We start from the raw sequence: 23,477 nt of genomic DNA on the forward strand, positions 1-23,477 counted from the left end.
GAAAAGTCAATTAAATAGTTAATAAGGGGGTTTGAGTTGAGATTGAGGAAATATCAGAGGCAAATTTTAGATGAAGAAACTTAAGAAAGTTGATTTGATTTTAGCCAGGATGTTGGGTTTTGTTTATATCCTGGGTTTTTTTATATAAATAAAATACTATAAACTTTAATGAAAAATGGTATATTTAGTCATTTTGTTAGGTCTTTCACTATAATAGTGGACTTTGAATCAGTCAATTTTATCTGTGTAAAAATCCAATTTTTACTATGTTCTATGTGATTTTTTTTTAAGATTTTATTTATTTGAGAGAGAGTGTGTGAGAGAGAGAGCACTAGCAGGGTGAGGGGCATAAGGTGAAGCAGACTAATCGCGGAGTCTGATGTGGGGCTTGGTCCTGGGACTCCGGATCAAGCAGATGCTTAACTGACTGAGCCACCCAGGCACCCTTATCTGTGTGATCTTTAACATTTGCTTTATCAAAGTCTTTGTTTCTCATGTATAAGCTGGGAATGAGGATACTTACCCATATTATATATATATATATTTCTCTCTATATTCATACATATGTATATGATAAATATTATATATATTTTTACTAACTATACCAGGCATGTACTAGGCACTCAAAAGATAGCTTTATGATGTTCAGTGTTGAACTAAAATTCTTTTTGTATATTACTACTCTTCAATACACATTGTGTTGATCCTAGTGTTCTTTAGCAATGTAGATGGTGATCCTGGTTTGAGGCATAAATTTCTGATTTCTCACTTCAGCTGTATAAACTGGGGCTATTCTGTAAAGTAGGATTATGGATAGCCATTTTTTCACTCAACTAAATTGATTGAAAGGTAGCCAAGGCACTATGTCATTGCTGTGTTATGTTTGGGGTTTTTAGCTACCTCTTAGAGACTTCCAGGTGTACTATTCAAAACATATTTCTTAAACTTTAGACCAGAAGGAACCTTAGACATAATTTCTCCCCTCCTCCTCCTCCACCACACTTTCTGAAATTGAGATACAGAAAAAGGTAATTGTCTTGCTCAAGATAGTAGAGCAGGAAGTAGTATTGTCCTAACCCTTAGCCAAGTGTATTTGTGTCACATTTGGATTTGAATACTTTATCTGAGTTCATAATTTGCTGGTTACAATGTTTTAGAAATGGATGGTTTGAGATTATAGAGTCTTGACATTACACAACATTTTATTTGATGATTACCCCTAAACTGTAATCATATCAGAAATGTAGGTTTGTTGCCACAGGGCATACTAGTGATCAGCAGAATTCACCAGATGGCCTTTATTTTGTATTGAGCAAAATAAATAGCAAGAATCTTTACATAAAGTTACCAGTCTGAATTAGCATGCAGAAAAAAGTCACAAAGGGAATATTATTCTAGCCAAAAAGATGAATGTACTTTGAAAAAAATGTCATATAAGCAGTGATGTTTCATAAAAAATGTTTCACTGACTGTTGAGGTGTCTAAAAGCATTTAATGATCTCATTTCATATGTTTATATATCAGAGAGGCCTTTCCTGATCACTCTGTAAAATAGCACATTCCCATAACTCTCTGTGTACCTATTCTACTTAATTTTTTTTTATCTGTCACTTACCACTATCTGATGAGACATTTGTATGTATATACATTTACCTATATAATTAGTAATTAACTAGTTTGTGATTTTTCTTTCACACTAGAATGTCAGCTTCATGAGAACAGGGACTTTATCTAGCCCATGATTGGTGCTTAAAATGGTTGTTTGGCTGTGGAAAACAGTTTTGCAGTTTCTAAAAATTAAATGTAGGATTACCCCATGACCCTGCAATTTTACTCCTAGGTGTATGCCCAAAAGAATGTTTATCCATCCAATGGATAAGTGGCTAAACAAACTGATATATACATACAATGAAATGTTATTTAGCCATAAAAAGAAATGACAGTTTGACACATACTACAACATGAGTGCGCCTTAAAAGCATTCTACTGAGTGAAAAAAGCTAGGCGTAGAAGGTCACATATTATATGATATTTATATGAATTTGTCCAGAATAGACAAATCCATAGAGACAGAATACACATTGAAGGGACTGAAGGACAGGGGCAAAAGGAGAGAAACTGCTTAATGGGTGTGGGGTTTTACTTTGGAATGATGGAAGTGTTATGGACCTAGATAGAGGTAGTAGTTGCACAACATTGTAAATGTACTAGATGTCACCGAATTGTTTCCTTTAAAATGGTTAGTTTTATGTTATATGAATTTTACCTCAATAAATAATTTTTTATTTTATTTTTAAAAATTAAAAAATATTTATTTATTTATTTATTTATTTATTTATTTATTTATTTATTTATTTATTTATTTAGAGGGGGAGGAGCAGAGGAAGGGGGAGAAGTAGACTCCCTGCTGAGCAAGGAAGGAGCCTGATGCAGGGCTTGATCCTGGGACTTTGGGAGATGCTTACCTGACTGAGCTACCTAGGTGCCACAACAAATTATTTTTTAAAATGCTTGCTTGCTGAACAATCAGTGTGACCAGTTTGAATGTTTGCTATGTATAGGGTACTGTATAAGGTTACCAATTGTTAGCTCTGGGATCTGAGCAAAATAGGAGAGTAGGAACAAACAATGATTAGACTAAAATTCTTCAGAAGTTTTTGATTCATATGGGAGAAGGAAAATACACATAGAGATAGTTCCTAAAACCTGATGTAACATGAGAGATAGAGTAGAATAAGACTGTGGTGCATATTGAATCTCTGTGACTGTGACGTTCACTTATCAAGTTCAGAAATGCTAATTCTTCAGCTCTTTCCTTCCCAAGAGACTGACTGCCTGTATGACAGAGCTCATTTTACCTTATCCTTATTGTGGATCCTACATTACAGCTGAAATCTTTCCAGCTTGGAGGTGCAGTGGAAGCATTGCAGCCCAAATCTATACTTTAATTGGCTAGAAGTATCACTGTTGAGTGACATGATCTTTCTTCCTAGGGGAATGAAGGAGAACAGTACCAAGAAATTAATCCAAATTTGGCCTCAACATTTGAAAGCAGTCATTTTATCCCAGCAGCTAGAAAAGCTTGTCCTTCTTCAAAATAGAACAAATTTCCTATTCCCATCTTTTCACCAAGTTTCATTCTGTAGCTTTGTTGGCCTCTGCTGTCACATGCAAACTTTCTGCATTTTGCTAATCAGAATACAGATAAATTTGGATTTTTTTAAGTTATAACCAAGTGTCCAGACTTGGTGTTTTCCATACTAAAGTATAGCCTTTTATGTATGTTCTGTAGTCACAAAGTACTTTTTTCCCTTAATTTTCCCATGTTCCCTTTCCTGTTTATATTCCCATGTTTTTTTTTTAAGATTTATTTATTTATTCATATTGAGAGAGAGAGAGAGAGAGAGGCAGAGACACAGGCAGAGGGAGAAGCAGGCTCCATGCAGGGGGCCTGAAGTGGGACTCGATCCTGGGTCTCCAGGATCACACCCTGGGCTGCAGGTGGCACTAAACTGCTATGTCACCGGGGCTGCCCAATATTCCCATGTGTTTAATTATTAGCGGTGATTTCCCTATTATAGGCATCTCTCAAAATGGGGGAATATCTAAGCAGTAAGCCCAGGGTTATTCTCATATGTAAATTGTAACTGCTTTTCTATGGAAATTAATAATGAACAACTAAAATTTCTGTGGTATGTCACCTGTCATGTAAGTGACAGAAATAAAAGTTAAAAAGAAACATTTCAGTCTTTTAAAAGTACCGTCTTGAAATAGTTAGATTTTTATGTTGCATAAACTTTATAGATGTAATGCAATATATAACAAAAATAGAATAACAGAGTAGAATCATGGTTAAAGAGTACAGGTTTTTGGAATCAGACCTGAACTTGTATTGCTTCTCTATTATTAGCTGGCTGTGTGACCTTGGACAACCATTTAACCTCAATAATCTTCAGTTTATCCATTTACAGAATGAGGATGATCAACCTATCTGGTGTGTAAAGCCCTTTTAAAAAATGGGATCTGACATGTCATCACGAGCGATTATTCTTTTAAATGAATTAATTTGAAAATACAATAGGAAAACCTGCAAGGTAACTTCTCTTTTTTGCAGCTGTGAACACTTGACTGTATTTTCGCTTTCTTGGTTTGCTTTCTTCCCTAGCTATTCCTGCCATTGTTTCATTTGATAGGAAACAGTTTTAAGAGCATAGAAAAGCATTAAAAGTAGGCTAATCTACAAATGAAATGCCTCTTCCTCCTCCAGAACCTCAGTTTTTGACTTGGTTCTTATGTACGTATGCAAATGAAACTCTGAAGAACTGTGGAGAGGACCTAAATAAAACATTGGTTTACCAGTCATCAGATTGTTAGTGTGCTAGAGAAATGTGCCAGACTGCTTTTGACAGAACCAGAATGAAAGGCTTTTTAAACAGCATGCCAAATACTAATTAATTTTTTGAGCATTTCAAGATTCCTACTGAGCTTATATTCCTAAGTCTTTCTGTAGAGTCTGTGACCTGATACTATTGCCAGAAAGTTGATGATGAGGTCAGAAGTGTAAGATCTTAGTTTTATAGAAAGATAGTTGGCATAAAACCTTGGGCTCTATGCAGAGCTTAGTTACATGAGAAACAAGTGTCTGAAAAACAAGAGAAAGAAAATTGTTGGATATGTTTGCAAGAATTTTCCTAACTCATTAAACAAATGCTTTTAGAATGAATGCTTGTAGCAGCATTCTTGTTTCTCATATATAGCCTTTGTGAGATTGCTGTGGTAATCATTGTGACTGACAGTTCACATCTGGAGACTTGTCAAATCTGCATATTGATAACCCCCATTTGGCTTTGCCTCTTCTGTAACATGAGCTTGTTGTTTGCCTTTTTCTCTCCCTCAGGAAGGAGATGCTCAATCTGATAGGTAAAAATGGTATCTTTCTATAGTTTTATTTTTCATTTCTTATATTATTCAGTAAATATTTAAAAAATATGAATGGGTTCATTTTAACAAAAGCTTGGAGGCGAAGGGAAGAAAGAGGATAGCACGAGGGACTGGAATGGGGGTGGAGGAAAAGGAAACGGAACAGAAGAGATAAATTGAGAACAGATGATAGAATGACAAAGATAAGGAGACTAGGGGTACTGGATAGAAGAGTGGGGAAGGTGGTTATTTTGAGGGTAGTGTCAGAATTTACTCACTTGTCATTTTAAGCTTTGAGATTCTTATTATCACCTGTTATCCACTGTCCTTTGAAAACGTTTAAGTAGTTTTGATTCACCAGCATTATTTTTATTTTTTTATTGGAATTCAATTTGCCAACATATAGCATAACAACCAGTGCTCATCCCATCAAGTGCGCCCCTCAGTGCCTGTCACCCAGTCACCCCAACCCCCCGCCCACCTCCCTTTCTACTACTCCTTGTTCGTTTCCCAGAGTTAGGAGTCTCTCATGTTCTGTCACCTTCATGATATTTCCCACTCATTTTCTCTCCTTTCCCCTTATTCCCCTTCACTATTTCTTATTCCCCAAACGAATGAGACCATATAATGTTTGCCCTTCTCCGATTGACTTGCTTCACTCAGCGTTATACCTTCCAGTTCCATCCATGTTGAAGCAAATGGTGGGTATTTGTTGTTTCTAATGGTTGAGTAATATTCCATTGTATACATAGACGACATCTTTTTATCCATTCATCTTTCGATGGACGCTGAGGCTCCTTCCACAGTTTGGCTATTGTGGACATTGCTGCTAGAAACATTGGGGTGCAGGTGTCCTGCCGTTTCACTGCATCTGTATCTTGGGGTAAATCCCCAGCAATGCAATTGCTGGGCCATAGGGCAGTTCTATTTTTAACTCTTTGAGGAACCTCCACACAGTTTTCCAGAGTGGCCTGTATCAGTTCACATTCCCACCAACAGTGCAAGAGGGTTCCCCTTTCTTCACATCCTCTCCAACATTTGTTGTTTCCTGTCTTGTTAATTTTCACCCTTCTCACTGGTGTGAGGTGGTATCTCATTGTGGTTTTGATTTGTATTTCCCTGATGGCAAGCGATGCAGAGCATTTTCTCATGTGCATGTTGGCCATGTCTATGTCTTCCTCTGTGAGATTTCTCTTCATGTCTTTTGCCCATTTCATGATTGGATTGTTTGTTTCTTTGCTGTTGAGTTTAACAAGTTCTTTATAGGAGATCCCTGGGTGGCTCAGCGGTTTAGCGCCTACCTTTGGCCCAGGGAGCGATCCTCGAGTCCCGGGATCGAGTCCCGGGATCGAGTCCGGTGTCGGGCTCCCGGCATGGAGCCTGCTTCTCCCTCTGCCTGTGTCTCTGCCTCTCTCTGTGTGTCTTCATGAATGAATAATAAAATCTTAAAAAAAAAAGTTCTTTAGAGATCTTGGATACTAGCCCTTTATCTGAGAGGTCATTTGCAAATATCTTCTCCCATTCTGTAGGTTGTCTTTTGTTGACTGTTTCTTTTGCTGTGCAAAAGCTTCTTATCTTGATGAAGTCCCAATAGTTCATTTTTGCTTTGGTTTCTCTTGCCTTCATGGATGTATCTTGCACGAAGTTGCTGTGGCCAAGTTCAAAAAGGGTGTTGCGGGCTGCTCGGGTGGCTCAGCAGTTTAGCGCCACCCTCAGCCCAGGGCCTGATCCTGGAGACTTGGGATCGAGTCCCACGTCAGGCTCCCTGAATGGAGCCTGCTTCTCCCTCTTCCTGTGTCTATGCCTCTCTCTCTCTCTCATGAATAAATAAATAAAATCTTTGAAAAAAAAAAAAGGGTGTTGCCTGTGTTCTCCTCTAGGATTTTGATGGATTCTTGTCTCACATTTAGATCTTTCATCCATTTTAAGTTTATCTTTGCGTATGGTGTAAGAGAATGGTCTAGTTTCATTCTTCTCCGTGTGGCTGTCCAGTTTTCCCAGCACCATTTATTGAAGAGACTGTCCTTTTTCCAGTGGATAAGTCTTTCCTGCTTTGTCAAATATTAACTGACCATAGAGTTGAGGGCCCATTTCTGGGTTCTCTATTCTGTTCCATTGATCTATGGATTCACCAGCTTTATTGATTGATTGATTGATTGATTCACCAGCTTTAATCCTTACTTCGTTAAAGGTTTCATTCTGCAAGGGGAAATCAGAAGAACCTACTGGAATGGAAATTCTCCTAGATTCAACAAGCAGTGACTGGTATAAAATCATGTTAAGGTCAGATTTGTCATTTATGATTAGATAGGTCTTTATAGTCCCAAAGGAAGAAAAACCTTATCCATAAGAGTTTATTGTGAATAAACAATATAGGTACATTAGCACTGAAAGCCACCCTAATGAGGTTATACTCACCCCTGATGCAAACACTGGAAATGCAGTGGTTATTATGGAAAACCAGCCTGCTTATAGTTCACAACCTAAGCTAAAGTGGCTCTCCTCATTCCATCTACTGTTTGTATATTTTCAAGAGGGACAATTCGATTGGATCAGCTGCATGGAGTACCCCATTTGGTTGTAGTTCTGTGAAGATATCTCAGAGGTGTTTCTTCTCCTTTATACTTAGCCCATGTACATTGCCTTGACTTATGCATTTGAAATTGCTCAGGCAGCTGTGGTTTGAGTTTCTTTATTTTTGGTTTGAGTCAGACATATGCTAGATGCTGGAAAATCATAAGTGAACAAGATAGGAAGTCCCGTGCATCTTAGAGTTTACATTTTGGGAGTGTGAAGGTGGTGACACAGAAAATAAGCAAACAAATGAACAAGGGCATTTCAGATAGTCTTAGTCCAGAGAAGACAGTCATCAGGGTGATGTGCTACAGAGTAATTGGGAGAGTGTTTTAGACAGGGTAGTTCAAGAAAGCCTCTCTGAGAAAGTAACATTTTAACTGAGGCCTCAGTGAGCTCTGGCAGACATAGCAGCAAGCACAAAGGCCCTCAGATTGGTTGGCTTAGACTTTAAAAAAAACCCGCTTTGGGGGTGCTTGTCTGGCTCAGTCAGTAGAGCATACAACTCTTTTTTTTTTTTTTAATGATAGTCACACACACACACAGAGAGAGAGAGAGAGAGAGAGAGAGAGAGAGAGAGAAAGAGAGAAGCAGAGACATAGGCAGAGGAAGAAGCAGGCTCCATGCACCGGGAGCCCGACGTGGGATTCGAGCCTGGGTCTCCAGGATCGCGCCCTGGGCCAAAGGCAGGTGCTAAACCGCTGCGCCACCCAGGGATCCCGAGCATACAACTCTTGATCTCGGTCGTGAGTTTGAATCCCACCTTGGATGTAAAGATTACTTAAAAATAAAATCTTAAAAAAAAATAGAATCCCTTCCCCCACTTTTAATAATGGGAAGATTCAAACATCCAGAAAAGTAGAGACAGTGTAATGAACTCTCATGTACTCATCATCAGTTTCAATGATGAAGTTTCCTATCCCCATATTATTTTGACATCATATTATTTTCTAAACATCATATTATTTTATCTAAGAATATTTCAGTATGGTTCTAAAGATAAGGTCTCTTTTAAAATATATGACCAGACTATAATAACTAATTAGAAAAAAATTTAACACTCTTTTTTAATATCATTAAATATCTAGTCAGTATTTAACTTCCATTTGTCTCATAAATGCTTTACCAGTTATCTGTTGTCACAGTTACACAATATAATAGCCACAAAACCTCACAGGTATAAAAGAGTAAACACAGTCTGTGGATCACTGGGTGGTTCTTTTGCTCTAAGCTGGATTTGGAGGGATTCAACTCATTTATCTATGGTCAGCTTTGGGTGGACTAGGTTGGGCTTTTTCACATATTTAAATCCTTGATTGGGCTAACTTGATTCTGCCCCACATATTTTTTCCTCCATTTGGCAGTGGGCATATTTTCATGATGAAAACAGAGGAGCAAGAACAAAGTCTGGTTCTTAGAGAGAAAGTGTGAATGAATGAGTGCTTTTCAAGCCTCTGCTTTCCTCACCTTTGCTAATGTCCCATTGGGCAAAAAGCAAGTCAGAGTGGGAGGGTATTATAAAGATGCATGACAAAGTGGTAAATTCAGGAAAGCCATTCATTGAGTTTATTAATGTAGTTACTCTAATACAAATGCTGTAAATGATTTTCTTTTGCATTTTGTATGAATCAGAATGCAAATAAAGTCCGCACATTGTAATTATTGTTACTTCCAGGTTCTTCTCCCTTCTCTTTTTTTAGCTTGTATTTTATTTTTAAAAAGAGAATTGGGAATTTATAATAAACATTGAGAAGGCCAATGTGATTGGAATATAGTAATGAGGGCTAGAAAAATAGGCAAGGTTTTAGAGGATATAGGCTAACTCATTCAATGCCTTATGGATCATGGGAAAGAGCTTGAGTTTTAGTCTAAGAGCAGTTGGGAAATTATGCTGGGTTTGGAGCTGGAGGATGACATGATTTGATTTATATTTTGTTTTTGATAAATCCAAGGTACATTTACATGTAGTAGAAATACACTGATGAATTTTGACAAATGTGTACACTCATGTGACCACTACCGCAATCCAAGATATCAATCATTTCCATTACCCTAGAAAGTGTCCTATTGCCCCTTTATAGTCAGTCTCTCCTTTTCCAGTCTAGCAACCACCAATCTAATGTCCACATTAGAAGTCACAGATTAATTGTACCTGTTCCAGAACTTCATATTAATGGAACTATTCTGATATATAATTTTGTATTAGGCTGCTTTCACTCAAAATAATGTCTGTAACATTCAACCTTATTGTTTCAGGCACTAGCAATTCATTTATTTTTATTGCTATGTAATATATAATGGTTTGACTATACTACAGTTTCTTTATTCATGTGTTGATGGACATTTGAGTGGTTTCCAGTTTTTCGACTGTTATGAATAAAGTTGCTATAAACATTTTTATATAAACATGTCTTTTGTAAATATGAAGCAGGCTCCATGCAGGGAGCCTGACTGGGGACTCTGTCCCGGGTCTCCAGGGTCACGCCCTGGGCTGAAGGGGGCGCTAAACCGCTGAGCCACCCGAGCTGCCCTGTTTCTGTTTTTCTTTCTTTCTTTCTTTCTTTCTTTCTTTCTTTCTTTCTTTCTTTCTTTCTTTCTTTCTTTCTTTCTTTCTTCTCTCTCTTTCTTTCTCTCTTTCTTTCTTTCTTTCTTTCTTTCTTTCTTTCTTTCTTTCTTTCTTTCTTTCTTTCCTTTCTTTCTTTCTTTCTTTCTTTTCTTTCTTTCTTCTTTCTTTCGTTTATTTATCCATGAGAGACACACACAGAGAGAGAGAGAGAGAGAGAGGGAGAGAGAGAGGCAGAAACACAGGCAGAGGGAGAGGCAGGCTCCACGCAGGAAGCCCAAAGCGGGACTCAATCCTGAGTCTCCAGGATCAGGCCCTGGGCTGAAGGTGGCGCTAAACCGTTGAGCCACCTGGGTTACCCTGTTTCTGTTTTTCTTGAGCAAAAACTTAAGAGTGGAATTGTAGAATCATATGAGTTTAGTATATTTCAATTTTATTGCTATTGCTTTTCAAAATTGTACCACCTCATTACTAATCAAGGAAATGTAAATTAAGACCACAGTGAAATACTATGTTCACCTAATAGATTTATACAAGTGCCATTACAGGGGCACCTGGCTGGCTCAGTCGGTAGAATGTGTGACTCTTGATCTCAGGGTTGTAAGTTTAAGCCCCATATTAGGTGTAGAGATTACTTGAAAAAAAAAAAACTTAAGAAAAAAAAAAGGAGTGCTATTGTAGAAGTGTCATGGTGAGAATGTTAACTGGTATGACTGATTTTGAAAATAGTTTGGCAATATTTTGAAAGTTGAATTTTAAACTTTATACTCTCCAGCCCAGTGATTTCACATCTAGATAGAGAAACTCTTGTACAAGCACTCTAGGAGCTACGCATTAGAATTTGAGAATAACACTATGATAGAAAAAAAAAAACTGGGAACTACCCCTGTGTGCTGACAGGATAGAGGATAAATTGTGCATATTCACACATTACAATTTTACACATTAGGGAAAATGAATGAACTATAATTATAGGCATCATTGATAAAGTTAATAAACAAGCAAAACTAAATATTTTGTTCAGGCATAATATGATAAAACTATGTCAAAAAAGGCAAGGAGATGATAAACACAGCATTAAGAATATTTCCACAGGCAGGATGCAGGTGGAAGGAGTGGTGGAGGTAGATGCAAGTTGTTGGTAGTGTTCTGGTCTTGGATTGTTTATAACTTAAATATAATCTTCAATATATCTTACGACATCAATTCACTGTTTTCTAGTTTTCATTGTGGCAGCTGAGAAGTCCAGTACTATTCTGATTCTGATTTTTGGTATGAAAACTGGGGTTTTTTTTTTTTTTTTTTGCTATTCTTTCTTTACAAGCTTATAAGATCTTTTCTTTATCCCTAGCATTCTACAGTTTCACAACAATGTACCTTCACATGGATGTTTTGATTCTCTATGTTCAGGTAAATGTTTTACAGGACTTAGAGGCATAGAGTTTGATAGTTTAGTTTACTAGTTTTGTCCATTCTCTCTTCCTAGAATTTTTGCTACTGGGATTTTCAACTATATGAACCTGTCATTTAATTTTTTAACATATTTTGTCTCCTAATTTCATTACTTTGTCATTTTTGCTCTACTTTTGGAGACATCACTTCTATCCTATCTTTCAATTCTTGTATTGAGTATTTAATTTCTTTTATCATATTTTTAATTTCAAAAATTCCTTTTGGGGTACCTGGCAAGCTCAATAGGTATAGGTCATGTGACTCTTATTAATCTCACAGTCATGAGTTCAAAACCCATATTGGGTGTGGAGCCTTCTTAAAAAAGAATCTGATCAGGGGCACCTGAATGACTCAGTTGGTTAAGCATCTTTTTGGCTCTGGTCTTGAGCCAGGGTCCTGGAATTGAACCCAGAGTCTCCTTTTCCCTCTACTTCTCCCCTCCCCAACTTGTGTTCTCATAAATAAACAAATACATACATAAATAAATTTTTTAAAAGCAGTCTGTTCAAAAAAATTCCTTCCTAAAAAAATTGAGATATAGTCCACATACCATAAAATCTATTTTTAAAAATGTCCAATACAGTGGTTTTGAGTTTACTCAAAATAAATACATCACAATAATCTAATTCCAGAAAATTTTCATCATTCCAAAGTCCCTACTCACTATTCATTCTCTTTTCTCCTAATTCCTGTGGCAAAAACTAATTTACTTTCTGCCTCTATAGATTTGCCTGTCTGGACATTTTATATAAGTGGAATCATATAATATGTGGCCTTTTATTTCTGGCTTCTCTTAGCATAATGCTTTCAAAGTCAATTTGTGTTGTAGTATGTATGTTCTCTCTCCCAGTGCCATCCCTGCCAGTGTTCTTTTTTAGTATTCTCTGTTCTTATTTCATTCAAGCAGTATTTTCTCTACTGTCTTTTGAAGGGTATTAATGATAAATATTTGAAGTGTTTATGTACATATTCTCTACTTTTACCAACTTATTTTTTCCTATTTGTTTCAGTGTCTGCTTTTTATATTAGATGTTTTCTAGAATATGTCTATCTACCATCCTTATTTTTCTGCTTAGATTTAAGAATGATACAGTAAAACTTAAAGGACTCTCTAAGCAAAGGGTGAGACTTACTTATTGTGCTTTTCATCACATAATGATCTCACTGAGCTCTGGAACCCCCTTTTGGATATAGATAGATCCTCTAGCACCAACTCTTCCATTTTCCTGCCCGAGGATTTATGTTTGGCTGCCTGTCAGTGTTCCGAGAGCCAGACATGTAAGTCTTTAATTCATCCACATGTTTTCACTGTGGAATCCTGCAACTTTGCCTATTACCTCTTAGCCTGGAGACTTCTGTTTTCCTTTCTCCAGGCTTCTGCCAGAAGAGGGAGGAGCAGTCATCTGGGAGTGTAACTACTTCTTCAACAGACTTTCAACCTATCTTCCTGTTTCCAGACTGTCCTCATCTCAGCTTCCAGAGGCACGTGGTGCTGCCACTTCCTGAGCCTGATGAGGATTCTGTAGTATAAATTGTATTGCTTCATGATTTTTCTTCCTGGCTTAAGTTTTGGTTCTGCTAAGTCAGTTACCACTGGTCCATCTGCGTTTAGCTTTTAAAACTTTGCTATTTTTGCTTCTTCTCCTGATTTTTTTTCGTTGTGAGTTTATGTATTTATAAAAACGTTTTATTGTCATTTTAGCAGAATTTTGGAAGAGAGGAGACCTAAACGCATGTGTTTAATTCACCATATTCAACTACTAGTAATTATTTTAACAGGGGTTTAAGAAGATTGTATTAGCTTGCCAGGACTGCCGTAGCAAAGTACCACAAACTGGATGGCATAAACCGCACAAATTTATTTTCTCATAGTTCTGGAGTCTAGAAGTCTGAGATCAAGGTGTCAGCAGGGTTGATTTTTCTGAGACCTCCCTCCCTGGCACGTAGATGGCTGTCTTCTTCAATCTTTACATGGTCTTTTCTCTGTAAGTATGTGTGTCCTAATCTTCTGTTCTTAAAGGAACACTAGTCATATTGGATTAGGGCCCACCCACATGACCTCATTTTACCTTAATTACCTCTTTAAACATCCTGTCTCCAAATAAAGTTACATTCTGAGATATTAGGGGTTAGGACTTCAATATTAGGTCAATGACAAGAATATTTTTGACATTAATTAAATGATTGATTATATTATTTTCAAATTGTATATCTTTTCATTTTCATTTCATTACTGTGTAAAGAAATCTTTTATGTTTATAGAAACAACTATGGATCACTTTTTATTTTTTAAGTTATACTTTCCTCAAATATAATGAGGAGTTATACTTTTCAATATAATGAGATTGGAAGTATTTTTTTAATTTAAAAATTTTTAAAAGATTTTATTTATTTATTCATGAGAGATACAAAGAGAGGCAGATACATAGGCAGAGGGAGAAGCAGGCTCTCTACAGGGAGCCCGATGGGACTCGATCCAGGATCATGCCCTGAGCCAAAGGCAGAAGCTCAGCCACTGAGCCACCCAGGTGCCCCTTTAATTTAATTTTTTAAAAGATTTTATTTATGTGAGAGAGAGAGAGAGAGAGGGAGAAGCAGACTTCCTGCTGAGCAGGGAGCCCAACTAGGGGCTCCATCCCAGGACCCCAGGATTGTGACCCAAACTAAAGATAGACACTTAAACGAATGAGCCAACCAGGTGCCCTGAGATTGGTAATATTTTAACTAAGACTCTTTTGCCATTCTTTTGCAAGGATTAGAAACTCAGCCAAAGCTTATATAGAGTGTTTCTGTTGAGAAGTCTAAAGCCATTCTGATTGCAAATCTTTTCTTCATGATACTTTAATTATCTTCCTTTCCCTAGAAGCTCATAAGATTTTCAGTATTCTGAAATTTCTTGAAATGATACCTTGAGGTAAGTGTATTTTTATTCATTGTGTTGGGCACTTAGTAGGCTTTTTCAATCTGGAAATAAGGATCCTTTGGAATTTTCCTTTTTTAAAAAAGTAAAGTATAGTTGACATATAATGTTACAGTAGTTTCAGGTGTATGACATAGTGTTTCAACAAGTCTATACTTTATGCTGTGCTTACCACATTTGGAATTTTCTTGAATGATTTCTTTGGTGATTTTCTCTCTCTGATTTTCTTTTTCTATTTTGCTGGACTATTTGTTATGCAGATGTTGACCCTTCTGGATTGATCTTTTAATTTTTTTCCCTATCATTTCTTTCTTGTTTTCAAATATTTTTCCTTTTCCTTCTTTGGTTTTATTTTCCCATCTTCCTGATGTATCCTATATTTTTATTATATATTTAATTTCCAAGAGTTCTTTTTTATTTTCTGAAGTGTTTTTTGTTGTTGTTGTTTCTAAGTTAACCTGTTCTTATTTCATGCTTGTAGTTTCCCTATTTATACATTTGAGGATACACACACATATATATTTTCTTTCTGTGAAAATGTAATTTACAAGCACAAAGGGATACAAAACAAGATGTATAATTTATCCCTGAGGAAACACTTGTGAACCACCCAGGACAAGTAATAGAAGGTACTTTTATACTATCCTTTTTATCTCCCATCCCCCACAAGAATTGTTTTTTCACTGTTTGAGGCTTATAACCTTCACTGGTTAAAGAATAACTATACAAGGCAATCTTTACCATTATTCTTTATAGAGAGAATAGTAGTTATTTAACCAAAGAAATGTCATTGTATTAAAAAGATACGGACATCAGGAATAAAATCATCCAGTTGGAGAATTGGAATATGAAAGGTAGATATGATGTTTGATGTAAATTAATAAAGAAATGATAGATAAAAGTAGATGCTCTTTTGTGTCTTTGTTGGTTAGAGTGTGATAATGTATTTGGGGCTTTAATTAGCTATACAAGAAAAGCAGAATCTTTGAAGAAAAGTTTTTGATATTAACTTTTGCCATTCATTTCTTAACCAATCATACATCATTTATTAAGCACTGAAGATTCAAAGATGCATTGAGCATAGTCCCTGCCCTCCAGAGGCTCAGAAATGCTCTCTGACTTCAAATGGACCTTTCTTTAAAAGGTAAATCCTAATGAAGGTCAGAATGTGAAGCATTAAGTTTTTGCCTGAGCAAAAGAGTTGTATCTGAGACTGGCCTAGCAAAAGATTGGAATATTATGTTAATGTTCTGAGTGTTCTTTCTCATCTTATACAAAATTGCACTTCAGTGATTCCAAGGTTCAGTGGATTAGAGTAAAATCTTAAACCCAGGAAGATTAATTCAAATCCTGTATTAACCTATTTGATCATTTCACAGTATTAGTGGATAATTTGTAATTAGTGACAGGCATTTAGAGTTCACGAATAATCCTGTTTGGGTGATTGCTCCCTTGTTCTGACCTTCCATACTCTCTGTTGTTTCCAAGTGATGAATGGGCACTTTAGCTCTGCTTTGTTCAGGACATTCTGCTTTTTCTTCACCAAATACTGCAATATCTTTCCAGTTTATGTTAAGGATGCACATCCCCTTTCACCTCACCCACTCCCATCTTTTCTTTTGTCACAGAGTCCTTGCTAGATAAGTGTATCTTTGTTTCCCATGATTTTAGCTGTGGTATTTAAACCTGGATTAGGTTTCTGCTATGTTAGAATTTTGTTTTTCTGCATCACTAATCAAACAGTTTCTAATGACATCTCTTTTAATGTGAATTGAAGATTGAGGTATTAAGAATTTCAGCATGATAATGATCTGTCCCATAAAGACACTACAAGAAAGGAGAATACTTTTGGAAAGAGACTTGTGCATACATATCATTAAAAAGATAAAACACTGACAGACTAGTAATTATTCATAAAAGTACAACTTCCTAAGCTTTAAAATGTGAAAAGATTGGTGAATTTATTTGTTTCTCATTGTTAAGAATCCATTCTCTTATTCTACTAAGATCTAGTGATTCATGTTGGGAGAGTTTGATTTCTGTACTAACTTTTAAGATAGCTGTGATCTGTGAAGCACATTATGGTTTCTCTGTTCATCCCCTGAATCTGTAGGCCTTAGGCTGATACATGGGGAAAATCTGCTCATATCATCTCTGGGTTTTGTATCTAATTTTCTCTGGGTACCCACTTCTCATGTACTGTTCTCTTCCTGCTAAAACTTTCTCTTTTTTCACTGCTTGTATGTGAGGTTTTGCCACACCAACAACCAATTCTCTGATACTCCAGATCCCACCATAATTCTCCAGATACCATAATTCATTCTCATTATGATCCAGAGTTAGCACAAACTGGTTGAGTAAGAGGTCCATCCCACAAGACTGCCTGCACTTTAGATACAGTTACAAGTTCCAGTTTGTCACCTGTACTTCTGACCAACTGAGTATAAATGAGAGTTTATCCTGGCCCCTCCTCAGGTTCAATAATTTGCTATAACAGCTCAAACGACTCAGGGAAGCCCTTTATGGAAGAGATGAAAAGAGCAAGCTATGAGTGGGAGGGAAACAGAGCTTCCATGTCCTCTCTGGGCATGCTACCCTCCCAGTACCTCAATGTGTTCACCAAACCAGAAGCTTTCAAAACCCTATCACTTGGGGTTTATAGGGAGGTTTCATTATGTAGGCATGATTGATTAAATCATTGGCCCTTGCTGACTACTAAACCTCCAGTCCCTCTCCCTTCTCTAGAGGCTGGAGAGTAGGCTGAAAGTTCCAACCCTCAAAACATGCCTTCGTCTTTCTGGAGACCAGCCTTCATGGACCACTCATCTCATTAGCATATCAAAGACAAATACCACTCCAGAGATGCCAAGGATTTTAGGCGCTGTATGCCAAGAACATAGGGCAAAGACCAAATATGTATTTCTTATTGTTTCACAACCACCTTGCTGAGTTTTGCTTTTTTTGATGCTGTTTTTAGGCTCCAGTCTCTTCCAATGTCCTTGCAAATGTACCTTTTCTTTCTCCTATTTTTTAGGGCCAAATATAATAATACTTTGTCATATTATTTTGTTGATAAATCTATGTTGATGTGTTCAGTTGATGCATTTATATTGGGGAATTCCACTTTCAGGGAGAAATAGAGTTTCATTTTAAGGCAAGACATGCTAGGGACACCTGGGTGGCTCAGTGGTTTAGCGCCTGCCTTCTGCCCAGAGCGTGTTTCTGGGGTCCTGGGATTAAGTCCCACATTGAGCTCCCTGCATGAAGTCTGCTTCTCCCTCTGCCTGTGCCTCTACCTCTCTCTCTGTCTTTCTCTCTCTCATGAATAAATAAATAAAATCTTAAATTTTATTTATTTATTCACGAGAGATGCAAAGAGAGAGGCAGAGACACAGGCAGAGGGAAAAGCAGGCAGCATGCAAGGAGCCTGACGTGGGACTTGATCCTGGGTCTCCAGGATCAGGCCCTGGGCTGAAGGTTGTGCTAAACTGCTGAGCCACCCGGGGCTGCCCAATAAATAAAAAATATATATATATATTTTAAAAAGGCAAGACATTTTAGAGATAATATCTAAAGCTACAAGGGTGACTCTTGTGGTAGAAATTTGGGACACTGTTTTTTTTGACCTTGTGGCAAATACATTTTTTTTTTTTGGCAAATACATTTTAATCTGGAGACTATGCATTATGGTTCTTTTCAAATTATACTGCATAACTTCTTGTACTTTCACTTTATTGGACTTGCTTTACATTTTAGCTAATACTCTGGTTGGCCTCAGTAAAATGTTGATATATTGTAATGAAATACTGGTATCTCATGGGACCTCATGGCAAGACGTGCAAGCTAGTACTTGAAGGGATGAAGTAAAAAAGCAGTTAGGAACTCAGGCAACCACTTTCTCAGTCTCTCTCTCTAGGGCCACATGGTCTCTGTATTAGTTTCCTGTAAACAAATTACCACACAGTTAGTGGCTTAAATAATAAATTTATTCTCTTTAAGTTGTAGAGGCTCAGAAGTCTAAGATCAGTTGCACTGGGATCAAATCCAGGTATTGTCAGGGCCATGTTTTTCCTGAAGGCTGTAGGGGAGAATCTGTGTTCTTTGCCTTTTCCATCTTCTAGAACTACATTTCTGCACTCTTTAGTTCACATTCCCTTTCTTCTTCCATCTTCAAAGCAGCATAGCATCTTGCTTCTTTATCATATTGTCTTCTTCTTCTGTAACATCTCCCTGTGCCACTCTTTTATAAGAACACTTGTAATTACAGTTAGGGCTTACCTGGATTATCCCCATCTCAGGATCCTCAACTTGATCACATCTGCAAAGTACTTTTTGCTATATAAGGTAACATTCACTAGTTCTAGAGATTAGGACCTGGATATATTTGGGAGCTATTATTCAGTTTACCAGTCTCTCTGCTGCTCCTCTGTCTGCAGCTGATCATGCTACTTTTTCTGAAGACCAGCTTTCTCTGTTTGGCCTATTCATACCAAGCATGTCTAACCCACAAGGGCAGCCTTAGATTCTGGGTTCACAAGAGAATAGTTCAAGATGGTAAATAACAGAATTGAGTATCATTTCCAGATTCCTGTAAGAGGTAGTTTGAAGCTCTAACTTAGTCAGATGTCCATTCCTGGTCCAGCTTCCCATGGTCAGGTAGCAGATTCATGCAGAGCAAACATGGTTTCAGACTCTCAATCATATTGAGGAGGTACAGTTCTCAAAGAAGGATAAGTAGGGGACCTAAATTGAGGTTGTTAAATTAGCCATAAGTAGAGACAGAATAAATACATGTTCTTAAAAATCACAATTGGGGGCAGCGTGGATAGCTCAGCGGTTCAGCGCCACCTTCAGCCCAGGGCCTGATCCTGCAGACCTGGGATCGAGTCCCATGTCGGGCTCCCTGCGTGGAGCCTGCTTCTTCCTCTGCCTGTGTCTCTGCCTCTCTCTCTCTCATGAATAAATAAATAAAATCTTTAAAAAAAAAATCACAATTGGAATGTTTTAGTTGTATTGAGAAGGATAACTCTAACAAGAAATGATAGAAACTTGATGATTACTATCCCTTTGTCTCAAAACCAAATGAGAGTCAATCTTACAACTGGGGCCCTCAACATAGCATCATAAAAGGTAAACTCTTATATATGTGATAGAAGTAGAAGATGAAAGAAATGATAATCTGACTTTAGAGGAGGGGATAGGACACATAGGCTGAGAATCAGATAGTTGTGTTTTCTTGTACTTTCACTTTATTGGGCTTTGCTTTACATTTTAGCTAATACTCTGGTTGGCCTCAGTAAAATGTTGATATGTTGTAATGAAGTACTCGGATTTCATGGAACCTCATGGCAAGATGTGCAAGCTGGTACTTGAATAGACACAAAACTATGGCTGTTTAAATAGATTTTTCCATCATTCAGATAAATAGATTCTATGGGCCTTGGGATTGCAACCTGAGCAGTAGTTGCAATTCCAATTTATATCATGAACTTAAAGATACCCTCCTTTAACCTTAACCGCTCCCATTGTTTGTAGACCAGCTGCAGATTTGCCATGGGGATCCATTCAGTTTCTTCTCAGAGAGGACTGTCTGTTGCTCCAAAATCATGCTCACATTCTTTGAGGATGTTTCCTTTTGGACACACAGTTATATTTGCATAGTATCCTTACTTTGAACTTTGTTTCCCTAAAATAAACAGGTTTTTTCTGGGTCTTTCAGATTTCTTTCACTGTAGGATATAAAAAAATTCTATGCTTGTGAATGCTCTAGGCACTTTCTTTTATATCTGCTTGTCATGTATCATTCCTAATATGACAATTCCATACTGAAGACTAATTGACGATCCATTAATTGATGGCACTTGAGATAGAAGAAAATGACCATATTCAACAGTATATTGTTAGTCTAGAAACGAATTGCTAACACAGCTGCCTCACTGAATAGGCTCACATGATATGTCTGGTTGGAGCTAGATGCCAACAGATCAATAAGTACAGAGTTATTATAATAATTGAAAATCAGTATTAAAATTTAACAAATAGAAGCATGGTTTTGTAATTTTTTATTGAATTTTCAAGAATTCCAGTTATTAGTGTGGATTATTCTTTAAAAGATGGAATAGGATTTATACTAGTAAAATACACAATTCCTGGTTTTTGGTAGGGGTGCTAATTTTTCACAATTAGAATAAAATACCCATTTTCAAAATTATATTTCTTCTGAATATATTCTAAGTTAAAGTGATAGTTGCCTCTTCCCATGCCCCTAATATATTACTTAGCAAGTTCAGCAGATGTTAGCCTAGGTATATTGGATGTAAGAATGCTGATTATAGGATGTGGGGAAAAACAAGAATAAAGGGGTTATACTAGGAAACTAATGAAGACTGAAAGGTGGGCACTGCCAAAGCCTGGGCACCCATAAAGTACAGAAGATGTGGGTGCTGACCCATGAGTATATGCAGAATGCTAGTCTCTAAACCATCTGGCTTAATGCATTTATATGAGCAAATTAGAGCTGTAAATGTAGCCATGCAGGATTAATCACGCACTGTGCTGCTCTTTTCTAGCCTTAGTGCCAAATCACATTTCACATTCTTTGTACTCTGTATGATTTCTTTAGATTTATTACTTCTGTTTGGTATACCATCTTTTATACAGCATTACTGCTCTACAGTGAAATTATTTTTAGTATCTCTACCTGCAACACAGAGGAGGGAATCTCGAGGGGAAAGACGAAACAGAGAGCATCAAATCATCATTGTTTTTTTTTTTTCATTGCTCAAATGCTACTCAAAATTCTTTGTAAATTTACTGTTGCTTCTAGATTAATAATCTGTTGGCATTCTCAGTATAACCTTGTATTTTCTGCTATTTTTCTTTCTCTATCCCTTCCCCCCAGCTTTATTGAGATATAATTGACATAGAATATAGGGTAAGACACTTGTATGTTGCAAAATGATTACCACCATAGGGTTAGCAAATATCTCTGTCATGTCACATAAAAACCATCTTTCTTTCTTTCTTTCTTTCTTTCTTTCTTTCTTTCTTTCTTTCTTTCTTTCTTCCTTCCTTCCTTCCTTCCTTCCTTCCTTCCTTCCTTCCTTCCTTTCTTTCTTTCTTTCTTTCTTTCTTTCTTTCTTTCTTTCTTTCTTTCTTTCTGTAATACCATTTAAGATCTATTCTCTTAGCAACTTTCAAGTACACAATGCACTATTATTAACTGTAACCCCCGTGCTGTACATTAGATCTCAAGAACTTATTCCTAGAAGCTTATACTGTACATATGCCCAGTTGATATTCTTCATGCCAAGAATTGGGAGACGTTTGAATGAGAAAATGTAAATTGGCTTGTCTGAGGTCACAATTTAAGTCCTGGTGCTCAAAAACAGTGAAATGTGATAATCACTATGGCAGAAATTGCTCACTGTTCCCCAATATTCATTTCCCTTTCTTCTGTAGCAATAAACTCTGCAATTATTACCTAGACTTCTGGCCACCCAGAATAAAAGATACATTTCCCAACCTCACAGCTAAGGTGTGCTCATAAAACTAATTCTGGTCAGTGGGATATAATGAGAAGTGTCAAGGCAATTTCTAGGACATATCTTTGTAGGGAGGGAGGTGCTTTTCTTCTTGTGTTTCTCCTTCCTACTGGCTGAAAGGTGGATATGATGGCTTAAGTAGCTAGCTGGACTGTAGTTGAAAGCTGTGTGTTGAAGATGGGGGTAGGCAAGAGGGAATGGATACTTGATGGTAGTGGACGTATATCAGCCTTGGGCTTTTGATCTCTGGATTTTGTCTATATCAGACAAACTTCCCTCAAACTTCCCTCTTGGTAAAGATGCTGTTATTTTATCTAGTATCTGTGGCTAAATCTAACTCTGAATAAAATAATCATTTCAAGAGAAGACTTATTTTGTGCCCATGGTAAAGTTGGGCCATTGACTATTTCTAGAATTCAGATACATATTTTTAAAATATTTTTTAAAATATTTTTAAAAATGAAAATCTGGTTTCTGTTGTCTCATTATCTATGTCTGACCTATATATTTTACTACATGTAGAATTCATCTTAATTTTTGTGTTTCAGGAGGATAGATAAAATAGTTTTCTTCCAAATGAGAGAAACTACCTAAGTTAGTAACCAGAAAATGTAAATCCCTGATGTTTTATAGTTCTGCTGATTATATATGATTGCTGGACACAGAGGTGCAGAAATGCAATAAGAAACTGAAGTTTTGGGGGAGTCTATAAAATGAAAAGCATCTGGTGTGAAGTCTATAAAAGACCACAGTATCAGGTCAAGTTCTTTTGTGAGTTGAAATTTGGCTTAATATAAATAGCTTCCAAGTGGTATTGCTTCCTTCTGTTCTGGAAGAGGATATTAAAGCAGTGAAGAATGCTGTAGTTCAGTTCAGTGGATATAAAAATCCTGGGAGGGTCAACCTGGTAAGGATCATCCTTTCCAGGATTGAAAATGAAGTAATAATACGGGGAGATAGTAGAAAAAGTGGAGATATCATACAAGTCCTGAGACAGAGAGAGAGAGAGAAAGAGAGAGAGAGAGAGAGAGAGAGGATATTTCATTTAAAATTCTGCTCTAAAGAAGATACAAGTCTGAGACGTTTTTTCCTTCTGAAGTGAGCAAATGAAGACCAATAGAATCTTATCACATTCTAATTTAGTCTTTTTCATAGATAGGAAGGAAAAGGCTTTCCTAAAGAAAATTGAAAAGTAAGCATCATCAAGAGATTATAAAAGATGTGCATGTAATCAGGAAAATGAAGGTGCCGATATGGTAAATTAGCATCTGGCTTCCTCACCAATTCTATGGAGTACAAACATGACACGGTTTTTCTTTTTTCTGCAATCACTTCTTCCAACCATATTCTGCCAAATCCCTCTTTGTGGGCAGTTTCCAGATTCCATAACTTTCTTTGTGCTTTTGGGTATTAAAAAATTCATTCTGGCCCAATTTAAAACCCCAATACTACATACACTTTAAAATTCTTCCTTTCTCCTATCTCCAGAGCCAGTGGTCCAGGC

At 36.9% G+C, this 23,477-nt stretch overlaps 1 protein-coding gene across 2 annotated transcripts in view; it reads left to right on the forward strand.

Annotated features, from left to right (window-relative positions):
* TTC28 (tetratricopeptide repeat domain 28) overlaps positions 1 to 23,477 on the forward strand; it is a 621,782-nt gene that overhangs the window by 154,263 nt on the left and 444,042 nt on the right. The window lies entirely within an intron of this gene.

This window comes from Nyctereutes procyonoides, unplaced genomic scaffold, assembly GCF_905146905.1.
Source record: "Nyctereutes procyonoides isolate TBG_1078 unplaced genomic scaffold, NYPRO_anot_genome, whole genome shotgun sequence".
Lineage (NCBI taxonomy): Eukaryota > Metazoa > Chordata > Mammalia > Carnivora > Canidae > Nyctereutes > Nyctereutes procyonoides.